We start from the raw sequence: 19,991 nt of genomic DNA, 5'->3' as shown, positions 1-19,991 counted from the left end.
CCAAGAGACTCCTCGGTCAATATCCAATAGAGGGACCTGGATGCCCATATTGGATCCTACATATTCTACGAAGATCTTATCGTTTGAACCTCAGTGCCAAGGATTCATATAATCATGTATGTCATTCCCTTTGTCCTTCGGTATGTTACTTGCCTGAGAATCGATCGTCAGTTTCTGCATACCTATTTCAATCTCGTTTATCGGCAAGTCTCTTTACTCGTTCCGTAATACAAGGTTCCGCAACTTACACTAAGTCACATTGCTTGCAAGGCTTGTGTGTGATGTTGTATTACCGAGTGGGCCCCGAGATACCTCTTCGTCATACGGAGTGACAAATCCCAGTCTTGATCCATACTAACTCAACGAACACCTTCGGAGATACCTGTAAAGCATCTTTATAGTCACCCAGTTACGTTGCGACGTTTTATACACACAAAGCATTCCTCCGGTGTCAGTGATTTATATGATCTCATGGTCATAGGAACAAATACTTGACACGCAAAAAACAGTAGCAACAAAATGACACGATCAACATGCTACGTCTATTAGTTTGGGTCTAGTCCATCACATGATTCTCCTAATGATGTGATCCCGTTATCAAGTAACAACACTTGCCTATGGCCAGGAAACCTTGACCATATTTGATCAACGAGCTAGTGAACTAGAGGCTTACTAGGGACAATGTTTTGTCTATGTATCCACACAAGTATTGTGTTTCCAATCAATACAATTATAGCATGGATAATAAACAATTATCATGAACAAAGAAATATAATAATAACTAACTATTATTGCCTCTAGGGCATATTTCCAACAATTTTATCCTTGATAGCAATGATACATGCGTGTCATGTCTCTTTGTGTCCCTGGGTTTGAGCACCGCAAGATCTAACCCATCACAAAGCACCTCTTCCCATTGCAAGATAAAAAGGTCAAGGTGTCCAAACAAAAATCAAATATTATAGAAGAAATACGAGGCTATAATAATGAAGCAAGAATATATTTTTCGTAGATCTGATCATAAACTCACAATTCATTGGATCCCAATAAACACATCGCAAAAGAAAGAGTTACATCATATGGATCTCCAAGAGACCATTGTATTGAGAAACAAAATGAGAGAGAAGGCAATGATAAGTGAATAAACACTCATCTTGAGAATAACCTATTTAACATGAAGATACCGGCCACCCATCACCGCTTCATGAGCGGTACGGGCACACAAAACATAATTTTATTTTGAACATTAGAGTTGGCACTTGCAAATTTACTTGGAACGGCGTTGAAATACCGCATATAGGTAGGTATGGTGGACTCATTTGGCACAACTTTGGGTTTAGGATTTGGATGCACAAGCAGTAATCCCGCTTATTACAAGTGAAGGCTAGCAAATAGATTGAGAAGCGCCCAACCAAGGCACAAAAATCATCACAATTGAACATTAAGCATAACTAACACCGACTAGTGCAACCAAGTAGGATGTAATTTCGTAGCATAATTATTAACTTCATGTGCATGCATAAGGAATCACAAACCTTAAGACCAATATTCTTACTGGAGCATAATTACTTATCAACATAACTCGCATATTACTATCTTCATCTCCCAAAACTATTGCAAAGAATCAAGATTAATATCCAGTGGTCTTCATGAATTTTTTTTATTATATCTTTCCTGGACATTCATCACTTTGGGACTAATTTTCATTTAAAACAAATTGCCAATGCAAATCACAAGCTCTCAAACAAATATAACTGAAGAACAATAGCACAAGTTTCTTTAAAAAAATTAACTCTCAAAATTGTATAAGTGAAGCAAGAGAGGATTTGTTCAAAATTTAAGCAACTCTCAAAATAATCTAAGTGAAGCATGAGATTAAATTTCTTCAAAATAATAACACCACCGTGCTCAATAAGATATAAGCGTAGTACTTGAGAAATTCAATGGCTCAAAAACTTTAAGTGAAGCATCGAGAGCAATTCTAACAAAGCATGTTATAATTTGGATCTCTCAAATGGGTGTTTCCAGCAAGGTTTATTACGACAAACTAACTAGCAAATAAAGAAAAGACAAAAATGATACAAGACGCTCCAAGTCAAACTAATGATATGTGTTGAATAAAAATATAGCTTCAAGTAATATTACCGATGGTTTTTAGAAGAAAGAGGGGATGTATTTCGTGGCATACCCAAGCTTAGCTTCTTGGTACTCCTTATATATTGGCTTGGGGTACCATGGGGCATCCCCAAGCTTATGCGTGTATGACTCTTTAGTCCTTCATCCATCGTGGTCTCACTCAAAACTTGAAAACTTCAATCAACAAAACTCAACAAAATTTTACCGAGATCCGTTAGTATAAGAAAACCAAACTTTACTATAGATATTGTTGAGAAAATATTCCAATTTTGTTTTTGCATTATACCTACTGTATTCTAACTTTACCATGGTTATCCCCCCAATATAAACCATAGAATCATTAAAACAAGCACATAACACAAAGAAAACAGAATCTGTTAAAAATAGAACAGTGTGTAAAGATTCAAAATTTATTTATACTTCTATAACTCCAACAATTCTAAAAATTTAGGACAGTGTAGGAAATTAATATATTAATCTTGTGTAAAACATTAAGACACTTTTGATGTTTATGTGGTTTATAGGATTTTTTCTAGTGGACGTAGAGGTTTTTGTTTTTCAACAGGATTAAAGCAACTAACACCCCACATGATCCCCAAGGCTTTTCTTGACACAAACACTAAATAAAACACAAAAACACAATTATAACAGTAGCATAATTGTGCAAACACTCACGAATAGAAAGAAAAAGTGAAAATAAATTTTATTCATTTGGTTGCCTCCAACAAGCGCTATCGTTTTATGCCCCTAGCTAGGCATATAGCATAAATTTGAAGTGATGTCATCCTTAGCGATTGATCCATAGGTTGCCCTCATGATGGATTCAGATGGTAATTTAATTTTAGTTCTAGGGGAGTGTCCCATGCCTTTTATTAGTGGAAACTGAAATTTAATATTCCCTTCTTTCATAACAACCACGACCCTATAGTACGCAAGAACGGTCTACGAAGAATTATTGGACAAGACGGATTGCACTGAATATCAAGAACAATAAAATCTATGGGCACATAATTCCTATTTGCAATAATACGAACATCATTAATTCTTCCCATAGGTTTTTAATAGTAGAATCCGCCAAGTGCAAATTGAGAGAACATTCTTCAATATTGGTAAGACCAAGCACATCACAAAGAGATTTCTTAATTGTGGAAACACTAGCACCCAAATCACATAAAGCATAGCACTAGAAATTCTTAATTTTGATCTTAATGGTGGGTTCCCATTCATCATGTAATTTTATAGGAATTCAAGTCTCAAGCTCTCACTTTTCTTCTAAAGCTTTTATCACCGCATCTCAAATATGTTTACTAAAAGCTTTATCTTGTTCATAGGCATTGGGTGAATTTATCATAGATTGCAACGTAGAAATACATTCAACCAAATAGAAGATATCAAAATTAAAGTTTTTGCAATCCAAAATAGTGGGCGCATCGCTAGCTAAAGTTTTGACCTCTTCAATCCCACTTTTATAAGAAAAATCAATAAGTTTTCACCCTCCAAACCATGAGAACGACCTATAGCTAAAGTTGACACTTCTTCAGTTCCCTCATCATTAATTTTAACATTACTAAACAGGAAATCGATAGAAGAAATACCAATCATTTTAATCTCTTCATCATTTTTATGAAAGCAATCGGGAAACGCTCTTTCTAGAAATTCTCTTTTAGCTCTAAGCATAGCAGTTCTTTTCTAACTTTCATCTATAGAAACATATAAAGCTTTAATTGACTCATTAATGTGAACCGTAGGAAAAAAAATTATTCTTGAGATTTTCTACATCATGCGAAATTATGTTAATGCTTCTATACATTTCATCAATCTTATTCAACTTTTCATCTATCGTAGTATTGAAAGCTTTTTGCCCATTGATAAATTCCTTAATATTACTCTCAAGATGAGAGGGTATCCTAGCATTATTATTATGAGAAGTACCATCGGAATTACCATAATTATTTGAAAAACTTCCACGATACGGCCTAGGATTAAAAAATTTCCTATAAGCATTATTATTAAAATTGTTTCACGAGACAAAATTCACATCTATGGGATCATTATTTTGCTCTATCAAAGTAGACAAAGGTACATCATTAGGATCAATAGGAGCATGCCTACTACCAACCAATTTCATAAGAGCATCAACTTTTTCACTCAAAACACCAATTTCTTCAATAGAATTAACCTTTTTACTAGTAGGAGCTCTTTCAGTATGCCATCGTGAATAATTAGCCATAATATTATCAAGAAATTCAGTAGCATCACCCAAACTATTTTGCATAAAAGTACCACCCACGACGGAATCTAATAGATTTCAGGAAACAAAATTTAATCCCGCATAATTTTTTTTATGATCATCCATAAATTAAAACCAATTGTTAGGAAATTTCTTATCATCAGTTTCATCCTTTCCCAAGATTGGGCAACATGCTCATTCCCAAGTTGTTTAATATTCATAATCTGACTTCTAAGAGAAAGAATTTCGACGGGAGGAAACTACTTTGTAATAAAAGCATCTTTGCACTTGTTCCTCGAATCGATACTATTTCACGGCAAATATGAAAATCAAATGTTAGCAGGATCATGCAAAGAGAACGAAAATAATTTCAGCTTGATAATATCATTGTCTACATCTTTCTTCTTTTGCATATCACACAATTCTACGAAAGTGTTTAGATGGGATGAGGCATCCTCATTAGAAGTACCGAAAAAATGCTCTTTCGTAACAAGATTCAATAAAGCGGCATTAACATCATAAGACTTCGCACTAGTGGCGGGAGGAACAATAAGAGTGCTAATAAAATCATTTTTGTTGGTATTGGAAAAAAATCACACAACTTAGTGTTTTCTTGAGTCATCGTGACGACGCAAGCAAGAACACAAGAAAACAAGAGATCGGGCAAGAAAATGGCAAACGGAGAAAAGGCAAAAAAAGGCAAATTTTTGTGAAGTGGGGGAGAGCAAAACGAGAGGCAAATGGCAAATGATGTAATTGCTAGGAGATGAGATTTGTTTGTAGGAACGTGATAGATCTTGCCTTGATCCTCCCCGACACTGGCGCCAGAAATCTTCCTTAGTCTCGCTAATGCGTTGGTTTCCTTCCAAACTTAAAGGGTGATGTAGCATAGTGATGACAACTATTTCCCTCAGTTAAGGAACCAAGGTATCAATCGAGTAGGAAGATCCACAAGACTATGTAAGCAGCGCCTACACACAAATAGCAAACCCTCGCAACCCAACGCGTGGAGGGGTTGTTAATACCTCGTGGGTAAAGTAAGGATATATTGGTAGATGCAAATAAGAGTGATAGCAAATAGAACGCATCAAGGTATTTTTGGTTTTTTCGCTAATATAAAATTGAAAACAACAAACAAAATAAAGTAGAAACGCAAATAGCAAAGTAGAGATTGCAAATAGATGATGTGGAGTAGACTCGGGGGTCGTAGGTTTCACTAGTGACTTCTCTTGAGAAAATAGAAAATGGTGGGTAGACAAATTACTGTTGGGAAATTGATAGAAGAGCAAATAATTATGATGATATTCAAGACAATGATCATGTATATACGCAACATGTCTAAGACAAGTAGACCGACTTCTGCATGCATCTACTTATATTACTCCACACATCGACCACTATCGAGCATGCATCTTTTGTATTGACTTCGTGGAGAAACAGAGTAATGCCTTAAGAACGATGACATGATGTAGACAAGATCTATTCATGTAGGAATAGACCCCATCATTTTATCCTTGATAGCAATGATACATGCGTGTTATGTCCCTTTCTGTCACTGATATTCAGCACCTGAAGATCGAACGCATCACAAAGCACCTCTTCCCATTGCAAGATAAAAGATCAAGTTGGTGAGACAAAAACCAAATATCATAGAAGGAATATGAGGCTATAATAATCAAGCATGAATATGTTTTCATATATATGATCATAAACTCACAATTCATCGGATCCCAACAAACGCACCGCAAAAGAAAGAGTTACATCATATGGATCTCCAAGAGACCATTGTATTAAGAAACAAAATGAGAGAGAAGGAAATGATAAGTGAATAAACACTCATATTGTGAATAACCTATTTAAAATGAAGATACTATCCCATAGGTCTGATAAATCCATCTAGATACTGCCTACAGACTCGTAAGTGTCACGCATCATCGGGGGAGGACCAATGAGGATGATGAACCCCTCCGTGATCGTCTTCCTCTCCGCAACGGACTCTAGGTTGGATTTTGTGGCTCTGGAACTTGGGCAGCTGAAACAGTTTTTCGACGACTCCTCTAGGGTTTTCTGGATATTGGGGTATTTATAGAGCTCAGAGACGGTGGAGGATATCCCCGAGGGGCCCACTAGACACGAGGCCATGGTAGGGGCCTCTAGCGCCCTGATTTCTAGTGGGCCCCCCTGGGCCTCGTCTGCCGCTCGTTCTTGGCTCCCAAGTTTCATTCTGGTCCAAAAAAATCGTCATAAAGTTTCGTGGCAATTGGACCTCATCTAATATGGATTTTTCATGAAGGAAGAAAACAACAAAAAATAGCAACTGGCACTAGGCACTATGTCGATAGGTTAGTCCCAAAAAATGATATAAAGTTGCTACAAAATGATCATAAACCATCCAAGAATGATAATATAACAACATGGAACAATAAAAAATTATAGATATGTTGGAGATGTATCACGGAACAAGCCTCACCTTGTAGCTCAACGCTACACTCAAGCCGAAGGTATGGACTATGGTGAGACTTACGCCCCGTTGCTAGGCTTGAGTCCATTCACATACTTCTTGCTTATGCCAATCACCATGATATTACTCTTTTCCAAATGGAAATCTGATACGTCCCAAACGTATCTATAATTTCTGCTTGTTCCATGATCTTTTGGGTGACATTGTTATATGTTTTGCTACACTTTTATATATGTTTACACATATTTGGACTAACCTACTAACTCAGTGCACCCAGTGCCAGTTTCTGTCTGCTGATGTCTTTTTTGCAGGGGCTTTTACCCAATTTCCCGGAGCCCCAAAAAACCCGAGAAAAATATATAAAAAAAAGCGTAACGGAAGCTTCCTGATCACCGAAGATGGGTCAGAGGAGGGCCAGGGCGTGCCCAGGCGACCTCCCAGCGCGGCATGGCCCCTGGCCGCACCACAGGCCTCCTGGGTGGGTCCCACCTCTTGTGACGCCCTCCTTTGGCCTTTATTTACTCCTTTGGGAGGAAACCCTTCCACCACATCCAGAATCATGAATTTCTCCATCATTCCGTCGCCGCAGCGCTTCCGAGATCGGGAGCGTCATGAGACCTCTTCCCGGCGCCCTGTGAGAGGGAGGATTGACCTCCGGGAGCTTCTCCACCGCCATGGACGCTTCCCGGATGTGCCATGAGTAGTCCTCCTTGGACCATTAGTCCATGACCAGTAGCTATGTGATGTCTTCTCTCCAATCTTGTGCTTCCATGATTAGCCCTTGTGAGTTGCCCTACATGATCAAGGCATCTATGTAATTCTCTTGTTATTCCTATGCTCGGTTTGTTAGGATCCGATGGATTATGAGATTATGTTCATATTGTTATGAGTTATATATTTTATTATCCTTTTATATTATGTTCCTTAGTGATTCATGCATGTTCTCCGTTGCTCTTTGTTGCTTTGGCTGAGTAGTAGATTGTAACTCCAAGAGGGAGTGTTATGCATGATTGTGGGTTCATGCCCCCTGATGTCTAGCTTGAGTGAGAAAAACATGAGACTAGGGGATGTGCTGTTGCCACCAGGGAGAAAACAACAGTGCTTGTGACCATGGTTGCAAGGATTGTTTACCTTACGCATAGTTCGTTAATGCAGTCGTCCGTTGCTTTGAGTTTACACTTTGGGTGGGGCTCGCAACTTAATACCAGCAAGATGTTCTGGATAGATATCTCAAGATGGATGATTAGTAAGTAGATGCTGATGAATAAACGATCTACTTTTCTTGGCATACTGCCCATTACTATTGAGCCTCTAACTTTCAAGTAGCATAATTAGCATTGCGGTGCATTTATAATTCTGTCAATTGCCCAGCTGTAATTTGTTTACCGAAGCATAGTTGTTTATCGTCTTTTGGGAGAGATACATCACTAGTAAACATCATCTAACTCAGGTCCATATTACCACCATTGTTTACACCTCCACCATTTACTGCTTTCATTTACTTTTCTGGTGCAATCACTATCACTATTCCCGCTTGTGTTTTGATCCTTTGCACACTACAAGGCCAGAGAGATTGACAACTTCTGTGTACTCGTTGGGAGCAAAGTTAATTGTGTGTGTGCAGGTCCACATCTTCTCCTAGCGCGAGAGCAACCAACACCTACTTGTTGATCCTAGGAGTCCTCCTGGTAACCTTACAGTCTCCATGTAAGGGAAAACTAGTTGCTGACTACATCTCAACCTTACACTTGGCGTAACCAACGAGGACCGAGAAGTATATACATTATCTCGTCATCAACATCAAAACTGATTTTCTTAATGGTGAAATTGAGGAGGAAGTCTATGTTAAACTACCTCCTGATTTTGTGAACCCTAAGAAACCTAGTCATGTCTATAAACTTTGCAAAAGCTCTCTATGGTCTTAAACAAGCCCGTCGAGCTTGGTGCAAATGCTTAATGAAGTTTCTCATAGAAAAGTGTTTTGAAATTGCTAAAATCGATGCAACATTATTCACTAAAAGTGTTAATGGTGAATTATTTGTGTGCTAAATTTATTTGGATGATATTATTTGAATCTACTAACCCACATTTCAGTGACAAATTTGGAAGGTTGATGTGTGAGAAATATGAGATATCTATGATGTGTGAGCTGCAAATTTTCCTTCGTTTGCAAACCAAGCAAATGAGAGATGGTACGTTTGTCTCACAAACTAAGTACACCAATTACTTGTTCAAAAAGTTCAACATGCAAGAGTGCAAAGGTATGAGAATCCCATGCCTACAAGTGGACATGTTGACCTCACTAAGGAGGACAGACCGGTTGATCAAAAACATTATCGATCAATGATTGCTAAGTGTGAGCATGTGTGCTCGATATGAAGCAACACCCAAAGAGTGTCATCTTAAGGCCTTGTGAAAAGAATTGTGAGATACTTGATACATACACCAGACTTTGGCATTTAGTATCCTAAGTGATCTTCCTTTAACCTTATGGTCTATTCTAACTCGGAGTACGATGGAGATAAGGTTGATATAAAGGCCACCTCGGGTACTTGTGAATTTTGGAGATCTCTTGTGTCTTGGTCCTCCATGAAATAAAACTTGGTATCTCTATCTACCGCCGAAGCGGAATACATTGCCGCCAGACCGTGTTGCGCACAATCTCTATGGATGACTCAAACTCTTAAATAATATGGAATACATGTGAAACATATTCCATTGTTTTGTGATAATGAGAGTGCTATTAAGATTTCTCAAAATCCGGTGCAACATTCCCGAACTAAGCATATTCAAGTTCGTGATCATTTCATTCATGATCATGTTGCCAAAGGAGATATTAATCCCAAACACATTCGTATCGACAAACAATTGGTGGATATCTTTACAGAGCCACTTGATGAGAAAGTGTTTTGTCACTTGAGGAGTGATTTTAACATCGTAGATGCTTCAAACTTGTTCAAGAGACTCACTCAAGATGCATGATATGGCATGAGCTTACATGACTATTCCTTAATACTATTGACACGGTACTATTTCATATCATGGAAAACTACGCTTCCTTGTATTGCATCTAACATTTTGTAGGTAATTGGACGGACTACACTCCATGAGATTGCCATCAACTCATACTAGAAGAAATCCTCTCGTGGCCAAGTATCAAAAATCCCACTTTGACATGAAGGAAGAAGACAACAAAAACCATATCCTTGACAAACATTTGATGAAAAAGTTCATACATGGTTTTTTGGATATATTCATGTTCTTCCTTGCATGACTAACCCATGTAGGAGGACCTATTTCCAAGAACGAAGGATTGCATCAAACTCCAACACTTGAGCATCCACAACTAGTCCACCTACACCTACGCCATCTACATGTGTCAAAGGTATGTAATGATATCCTGGAAGAAGCTTTACCCCAAGAAATGAGATAAAGCATTCTATGTGATATGAAAGCATAAAATGCTTAAACAAAAAATGAAAATGAATGTATGATATATGTTGCATGTTTCATTGCTACCATTCGATCCTCATCTAATTGGAAATTCCTTCAAATCTTGTTGAAAATTCCTTGCAAATCTTGTTAAAAATTCCTTGCTGAATAGCCAAAAAATTGAAGATTCTCTTTGAAGAAAATTTCCAGGAATATCGTTGACAAATTCCCATTTGCAACTCGAACACTCCGACTGAGAGGAATCGGCATCACCAATGCAACAGATAAACTGCTCAGAGTTTCTTTGGTGCAACCGACATGAAACTCTTCGGCTCACCGATATTACCCAGAACCCTAATATCCTTTTCAGTTCCACCAATCATAACTTCCTCAGAGTCTCCGACTTTTGATACTTGTTGAGTTCTTTGCCAAATCTTGACATTTTCAAACAAAACTGTCCATGACCCTTATTCTCTAGGATCCCTTAACCTCAGACCCTTCTTGGAAAAAAATCCAAAGGGGAAAAAAGTTCAAAGCTTAAATTCAAAGCTTCATGGGGAGAATCATTAAAAGATGAAAGCTAAAAATTAAGGGTGAGAGATCCATGATCAAATATAATACCAATACCATTAAAAGGAGAGAGAGAGACTAAGTATCTTGGATTTGACTTATATTACCTATGATCATATATTGATCTTATGTTTTCATTCTAGACTTGTATCACCCTACCTACTCCCAGTATCTGTATGCTAAAGATTCATGTGGAGAGGAAAAATAGAAATCCATATTCAACAGAGATATTTTTACAAATATTCTTGGAGACATGTCAATCTTAAGAGAATACTATTTTCTACATGTCATCCAAATCTTGGTACATTTGAAATCTTTTGCATTTGTATGTAACAAACATTCTTCGAGAGGAAAAAGAAAACTCCATATTCACGGGAGAAATTTGTACAAATATTCTTGGAGACATGTCAATCTTAAGATAATACTATTTTCTATATGTCATCCAAATCTTGGTACATTTGAAATATTTTGCATTTGTATGTAAGAAGCATTTATGCGTTATCTAACCATGTTTTCTCAAGTATGTTTCTCTATTTAAGATGCTCCCAAATTTCAAGGTAAATATATGCATCATACCCATGTTCAAGATGATCTCTTGTTTCTTGCAGATATTGTTTGCAAGAGTGAGTTTTTGAACATGTAGACACTTCACTTGTACATATTTGGTGCATATAGCCAAGGTACATACGACTTTTCATGTCTTCTCTACTATGTGTGCTCATGCATTCCAAAAGCAGCCATACCCTAAAAAGATTGCACACATGTAGCGGGAGCTTTCTTTAGTTATACGTTTCTCAAAGTTATCATATATTACAACATATTCTAAAATTGAAGCTTTGATTGTATGTTGTCAACAATTACCAAAAAGGGTGAGATTGAAAGCACATATGCTCCCTTTGAGGTTTAGATAATTCATGACAACATACACTATCTCTTGGACTAACAGTTCTACCTAGTTTGTTTCAGATTAAGTCCAAATATTGTTGAGGCTGGGAATTTTGAGGAGGATCCCCAAGATGGGAAGGAACAATATTGGCATAAGCTTCAAGCTTCAAGACTCTACATTTTACTTTATGTGACAAACCACATTCGAGTCCATAGGAAAGTCAATATTATTAAAAGGGGGTGGGGGTACGTATGATGATCTGGTTGCTCAAAGTGTTTAGATATTAGCCACCAAAAACCTCGGTCATTCTCCCACAAAACATTTTGTCTAAAACCCAAACGTTCAAATTCGGTGCCACTAATATTGTCCATTTCGGCCCCATCTATTTTTTCTTAGATAGAGCCCATGCCAAACCCTAGCACTCAGTACAACCGAGACTCGCTTTGTTATGGCTGAAAAGTAGTGACCACCTTGTTGTTGTACAATTGCTAAAATTTAGAATTTGTGAGTTTTGCATTTCGGTACCACCAAGTCGTTGTTACTACCTAGGCTAACCGATCGGTGTAACCGAGATGTTATCTTTCGGTCACACTGAAACGCCAAAAGTTAGGGAATTTTGCACGAATGAGTGCAACCAAGTTTTTACTTTGGTTCCACCAAGTTGGTTAATAATGTTGTAACAGTTGGATTTTTGGAGATGGCTATATTTAGCCCTCCATCCCTGATACTTGTGATCTATGTTGGGTTTTTCCCCGAAGAGGAGGGGATGATGCTTCAGAGTATAGATAAGTATTTCCCTCAGTGATTGAAGGTTATCGAACCAATATGAGGACCACACAATTTCCCCTCTTTAGGGCCTACACACAAAAGATCACACACTTGCACCCAACGTAGGCAAGAGGGTTGTCAATCCCCTTGAACTCGTTACTTGCAAGAAATAAGTAGTGATAGCTAGATAGCTGAAATATACTAGATATAATAAGTATATGCAAATAATAAAAGGCAGCAAGGTATTATGTATTTTTGTAAATATATTCGTGAATAGACCCGGGGCCATAATTTTTGTGAGAGGCTTCTCTCTCGTAGAAAGCATATGGTGGGTAAAAAAATTATTATTGGGCAATTGACATAAAAGTGCATAGTTATGCAATATTTATTCATGGCAATGACCATTGATGGGGTTATAGTCCTAGGGTAGGGTCATAGGCCTGCCCTGTAGGTCCTACCCAAGGGCTACCCCTCATAAGGGACAAGGCCCTTAGTCAGTTTCGACTGAACTAAGGAGTTCCCATCATCCAGTCGGTAACAGATCCTCAACCATCCAGTTGGAGACGAGCATTCGGAGAATATCAAACTAACCGACTGGATTCCACTCTGTGCATCATAACCCCCTTGGAGGGAAACGGTCATACGTTTCCATGTGCCTTTATTAGCATTTAAGACATATGTTACCTGTAACGTAGGCATTTATTCGCCACTACTCCACCCCTGTGCACCGAACCGTTGTGGAGGGCAGCGCACTCTATATAAGCCACCCTCCCCCACTGGTGCAGGGGTTAGCAAATCACTGTATTCCATATTCCACTCGACAACAAGCTCCCAGAGCACTGAGACGTAGGGCTATTACCTCCACCGCAGAGGGGCCTGAACTCATACAACCTCGCCGTAGCTAAGGCTCTGCCCATCCTTTCGTACCCTACACATCTACTGTCAGACTTATACCCACGACAACCATTACATATAGGCATCACATAAGTAAGCAAGTAGATCGACTCCTACCTGCATCTACTACTATTACTCCACCCTTCGACCGCTATCGAGCGTGCATCTATAGTTTTAAGTAAAACACAGTAATGCTTGGAGAATAATGACATGATGTAGACAAAGAAAATCCAGTTAATATGAATCAACCCCAACATTTTATCCTTAGTGGAAGCAATCCACATATGTGTCTTGTCCCCTACTTTGTCACTGAGATATAGACCACCGCAAGATTGAACCCACTACAATGCACCTCTCTCACTGAAGATAGATCAATCTAGTTGACCAAACCAAATCAATAGATCAGAGAGAATTATGAAGCTATAATAATGCATATAAGAATTCAAAGAAGAATCAAATATATTTCATGAATAATCCAAAGATAAACCCATAATTCATCTGATCCACAAAAACGCACCGCACACAGTGATTACATAAGATATATCACCACAAAAATCGGGGTGATCATGGCAATGAAGAATATATAGAGAGAGATAGACATGTAGGTAGTACCTACAGACCCGTAGGTCTATGGTGAACTACTCACACATCACCATGGGAGCAGCAAGGTTCATGTAGAGGCCCTCTGTGATTGATCCCCCCTCTGGAAGGGCATCGATATAGGGCTCTAGACGGGCACACGACAGAACAAAGATTTGCGGCAGCGGAAAAAGTATTTCGGAAGAGTCTCTAGGTTTTTGGAATAATTGAATTTATAGGACACAAAGGGGCACTGGAGGCCAAGGGAGGTGGCCCCAATACACACCCCCTGGGAGCATCCTATTGGCTTGTCGCCACCCCATGGGACCTCTAGCAATCGTCAAAAAGATTTGGGGTATTTGGACTTAGTTTGGTATAGTATTCCTGAAAAGCCAAAAACATGTAGAAAACATCAACCAACACTTAGCACTCGGTTAATAGGTTAGTGCTAAAAAATAATATAAAACAGCAAGTAAATGCCTAAAAAGCACCCTAAAATGGTAATATAATAATATGGAGGAATCAAAAATTATAGATACGTTGGAGACGTATCAACATCCCCAAGCTTGATTCCTGCTCGTCCTCGAGTAGGTTGTCATGGGAATGATCCTAACAATGGATACTAGGGGTATGAATGAGGGGCGGAGCCTAGTGATATGTCTCAAACATATCTAATTTTTCAAACAAGTTTCTCTTGTTTTGGACTCTAATTTGCATGATATGAAAGAAACAAACCCGAACAGATGTTGTTTTCAGCAGAACTGTCTTTGTGTTATTTTTTGCGAAAATAAAAGTTCTTGAAAATGGACGAGACTTTTTATGAATTTATTGGGATTTATAATGAATTTTAGAGCAAATACCCACCATTGGGGGTTGCTTGCAGCCCACAAGGCAACAAGGCGCATCCACCCCCCCTGGGCGTGCCCTGTTGTATGGTGGGGCCCACAAGCCTCCGTCAACCCTATTTATAGTACTATAAATTCACATACTCAGAGGGAAAAAATCAGAGAGAAGTTTTCATCATGAACTACTAGACGGAGTCGCCGGTAGCTCGTGTTCTTCCGCCGGAGGGCTGATCTCGAGCCTGTTTTCGGCTCCGGAGAGGGGGATTCACCGTCATTGTCGTCACCAACCCTTCTCCATCAACAATTCCATAATGCTCACCACCGGGAGTGAGTAATCCCTTTGTTGGCTCCCTAGTCAGTTATAGGGTTCGGATGGGATTGATCATGTGATCGAGTTAAGCTGATATGGCTTGATCCCTAGTATCCACTGTGTTTTGAGATTGATGTTGCTATGACTTTGCTATGCTTAATGCTTGTCACTAGGGCGTGTGTGCCATGATTTAAGACCTAAACTTAATTTTTTCTCTCTGAATATGAAAAGTTTTTTAGATCCTATCTTGCAAGTTGTATGCACCTATTACGTGTCTTGATCCGCATACCCCAAGGTGACGATAATTGGGATTCTTTCCGGTGATTTTTGTAGTTTGAGGAGTTCACGTATTCACCATGTGTTAATGCTTTGTTCTCGTTCTTCATTAAAAGGAGGTATTAATATGTTGGGGAACGTTGCATGGGAAGCAAAAAAATCCTACGTTCACGAAAAACCTATCATGGTGATGATCATCTACGAGAGGGGAGATCATATCCACATACCCTTGTATATTGCTAAGCGGAAGCGTTAAGAAACGCAGTTGATGTAGTCAAACTTCTTCGCGATCCAATCATGATCCATGCCACGAACTCCATCCCGATGTCGTACCGAACGGACGACACCTCTGCGTTCAGCACACGTACAGCTGGATGACGATCTCTGCCTTCTTGATCCAGCAAGAGAGATGAAGAGGTAGCTGAATTATCCGGCAGCGCGACGGCGTGGCGGTGATGATGGTCGATCTACTCCGGCAGGGCTTCGTCGTGCCGTACCGAACTAGCTACGGGTGTCACGAAGTAGTGGAGGGAGAGAGGGCTGCACAAAGTCTTGGGGTGCAAAAAGGCTCTCAAACCTCCACTATATATAGGAGGAACAAGAGAGAGGGTGGCTTGCCTCCTGCTCCAAGTAGGAGGGTTCGGCCGAGCCCAAGAGGGAGGAGTCCTCCTCCAATTCGGTTTGGTGGAGGACTCCTTCCCATATTGTCCACCTCCTTCCTTTTATTTTCTTTTTCCCTTTTATTATTGCTTTCCGCCAAAATAGGATTATTGGGCTGGCCTCACCAACCCACTAAAGGTTGGTGCGCCACCCATGGGCCTATTAGGTCCTCTCCCAGGTGGGTGGCCCCTCCCGGTAAAACCCCGGAACCCATTCGTCACTCCTGGTACTTTACCGGTAAGGCCCGAAACCTTTTCAGAAGCCAAATGCAACAATCCTATATATAAATCTTCATTTCTTGACCACTCCGGAGACTCTCGTGATGTTAGGGATCTCATGCGGGACTCCGAACAACATTCCGTTACCAACATCAATAATTCAACTATACTGGAACGCCACCGGATCTTAAGTGTGCAGACCCTGCGGGTTCGAGAACTATGTAGACATCACCGATACACTCTCTGATCAATATCCAATAGCGGGACCTCGATGCCAATATTGGATCCTACACATTCTACGAAGATCTTATCGGTTGAACCTATATGTCAAGGATTCAGTTAATCCCCTATAATGTTCCCTTTGTCCTTCGGTATGTTACTTGCCCGAGATTCGATCGTCGGTGTCTCTATACCTATTTCAATCTCGGTACTAGAAAGTCTCTTTACTCATTCCGTAATACCAAATCCCGTGGTTAACTCTTTAGCCACATTGCTTGCAAGGCTTATTTGTGATGTTGTATTATCAAGTGGGCCCCGAGATACCTCTGTGTCATACAGAGTGACAAATCCCAGTCTTGATCCATGCTAACTCAACGGACACCTTCGGAGATACCTGTAGAGCACCTTTATAGTCACCCAGTAACGTTGTGACGTTTGATACACACAAGGCATTCCTCTGGTGTCAGTGAGTTACATGATCTCATGGTCATAGGAACGTATACTTGACAAGCAAAAAAATAGCAACAAAATGACACGATCATATGCTTCGTTTATAGCTTGGGTCTTGTCCATCATATCATTCCCCTAATGATGTGATCTCGTTCTCAACTGACAACACTTGTCTATGGCTAGGAAACCTTAACCATCTTTGATCAATGAGCTAGTCAACTAGAGGCTCACTAGGGACATTATTTCGTCTATATATCCACACATGCATTTGTGTTTCCATTCAATACAATTATAGCATGGACAATAAACGATTATCTTGAAACAGGAAATATAATAATAACTATTTTATTATTGCCTCTAGGGCATATTTCCAACATAATATCCCTTAGTTTCCAATAGGATCTTGCTGCCAAGGGAGGGTAGGACAAAAGATGTCATGCAAGTTCTTATCGCAAGCACGTATGACTATATATGGAATACATGCCTACATTATATTGATGAATTGAAGCTAGTTATGTGTAGCTCTAGTGTGTAACTGCTGCATGATTGATATCATCCACATATTTCCATTGTTGTACCATGTGCCTACGCTTTACATATACTGAATCTTGCTAAGTAACCATTCCTGCTATCACTGACACTACTGATACCAAGTTGCAGATATTACTATCATTGCTACTACTATTTGGTGTGCTACTAAACCTTTGTTGCATAGAGATATACCAGGTGCGGTTGAATAGAAAACTCAATTGTCAAAGCCTATAAATATACTTTGGCTCCCCTTGTGTGGAATCAATAAATTATGGTGAAATACTACCCGTGAAGACTGTTGCAATCCCCTATACTTGTGGGTTATCAAGACCTTTTTCTAGCGTCGTTGCTGGGGAGCATAGCTATATTTATTGTGTTAACTTGAGGATATACAATTGATACTATGAAGAATCTGAAAGATACTCGAACTAAGATCATTCCCTCTCGTACGAGAGGAGGTAAGGAACTACCATGTTGCTCTACTTTTGATTCACCTACAGTTTTGAATCAACTTATTACACCACCGCATGTTGCTCGTTTTGATATATCACTTGAACTTAATGATGCTACTTCTAAAATTAATGATGATACTACTTCTATATTTGATGAAACTAAAACTGTGCCACTAAAAGAATTACTTGATGCCCGTATTGCTAGAGCTGAACCACTTGAAAATTCCGAAACTGATGAAGACTTTGAATCACCCACTACACCTCGCTCTCCCAATAAATATGAATTTCCTTATGTACCTGAAGGTTATGTTATGGATGGGGAAGTAAATAGGGACTTTCTTGCTTGTGAAAATAGAGATGATCTGAAGAAACTACTATGTAAAGTGAAAGAAAAATCTATGATGGAGGAAATGAGACGTGATCCTAAATTTGCTACTTCTCCTATATTCGTTACTGATAAATATTATGAATTCTCTATAGACCCTGAGTTGATTCCTATAGTAGAATCTGATCCTTTCCATGGCTATTAAACTAAAACTGTTGTCAAACATATCACTAAGTTGAATGATATTGCTGCTTTGTTTACTAGTGAAGAAAATATGTGTTAATATTACATCCTTATGCTTTTACCTTTCTCGCTAAAAGGCAAGGCTAAAGAATGGTTCCTTTCTCTTGCTCCTGATATGCTTTATTACTTCTCTACAAAATATTCTCCTGCTCATAAGAAACAAGCTGCTTATAGAAAATATTTAACTTTGTACAAATTGTAGAAGAGAATATCCCTCAACCTTGGGGGAGTCTTCTCCGGTTACTTAGAGATTTGCCCGATCATCTCCTTACGAAAAATGAAATACTTGATATATTTTATAGTGGACTAACCAATGTTTCTAAAGATTTCCTAGATAGTTGTGTTGGTTCTGTTTTCAAGGAAAGAACTGTTGGGAAAGCTGAAGAACTATTGAATAACATATTGCAAAATGCCAATGATTGGACACTTCCCGAACCACCACCGGAACCAATTCAAAAGAATAGTGGTATTCTATTCCTCGGTCGTGAAGATATGCAAGAAACCAAAAGATCTATCAAAGAAAAGGGTATTATAGCTAAAGATGTTAAGAATTTACCACCTATCAAAGAAATACATGGACTTGACACCCCGACATAGGTAGTAGAGTTAAATTATCTTCGTACCTTTAATGGAAGTGATATACCTTACACTAAGATGTAACATTTCAATAAATATGTCAAAGATCAAATAAGACGTAATGCTATGATGATAGACCATTTGAGTGACTTGATGTTCAGAATCGCTAAGGATGTTAAGGGTACAGCTAAACATGCTTCTATGGTTCACACGCAACTACACGGAGTTGCTAAGTCACACAATGATTTGTTTGCTAAGATGAATGATAGTATGAATGATAATGGTGTTAGCGTAATGACTAGAGGAGGTTGCATGACTCGGGAACCTCTTTATCCTGGAGGTCATCTTGAAATAATAGAATAGGATTCTTAGCGAATTAATGATGATACACCTAGTCCTACTAAGAAAAAAAAGCAAAAGTGGTAGGACTTTACATGCTTCTAGTGAACCTGTTGTAGAAAGACCTGCTGAGAATCATATTGATGTTTCTATTTGTGATGTTGAGACACAATCTGGTAGTGAACATTCACCTAGTGATGATGATAACAATAATGATAATGATGATGTTCATGTAAACGCTCCACTAGATAGTAATAAAGAAAATGATAATGATGTGGAAATAGAACCCACGAAAGATCTTGAATCTTGATAACCCACCTCCTAAAAATAGACGGTATGAGAAGAAAGACTTTGTTGCTAGAAATTATCGAAAGAAAGAGAGCCATGGGTTCAAAAACACATGGCATTCCCTCGTAAGCCTTCTAAAAGTAAGGACGAGGAAGACTTTCAGCGCTTTGCTGAAATGATTAGGCATGTCTTTCTGCGCGCTCGGTTGACTGATATTTTGAAAATGCCTCCTTATGCTAAGTATATGAAAGATATTATCACCAACGAAAGAAAAATACCTAAAACTGAAATTGTCGCTATGCT

The sequence above is a fragment of the Hordeum vulgare genome, chromosome 1H, assembly GCF_904849725.1.
Source record: "Hordeum vulgare subsp. vulgare chromosome 1H, MorexV3_pseudomolecules_assembly, whole genome shotgun sequence".
In the NCBI taxonomy this organism is placed as follows: Eukaryota; Viridiplantae; Streptophyta; class Magnoliopsida; order Poales; family Poaceae; genus Hordeum; species Hordeum vulgare.
This window is presented reverse-complemented; position numbering follows the sequence as displayed.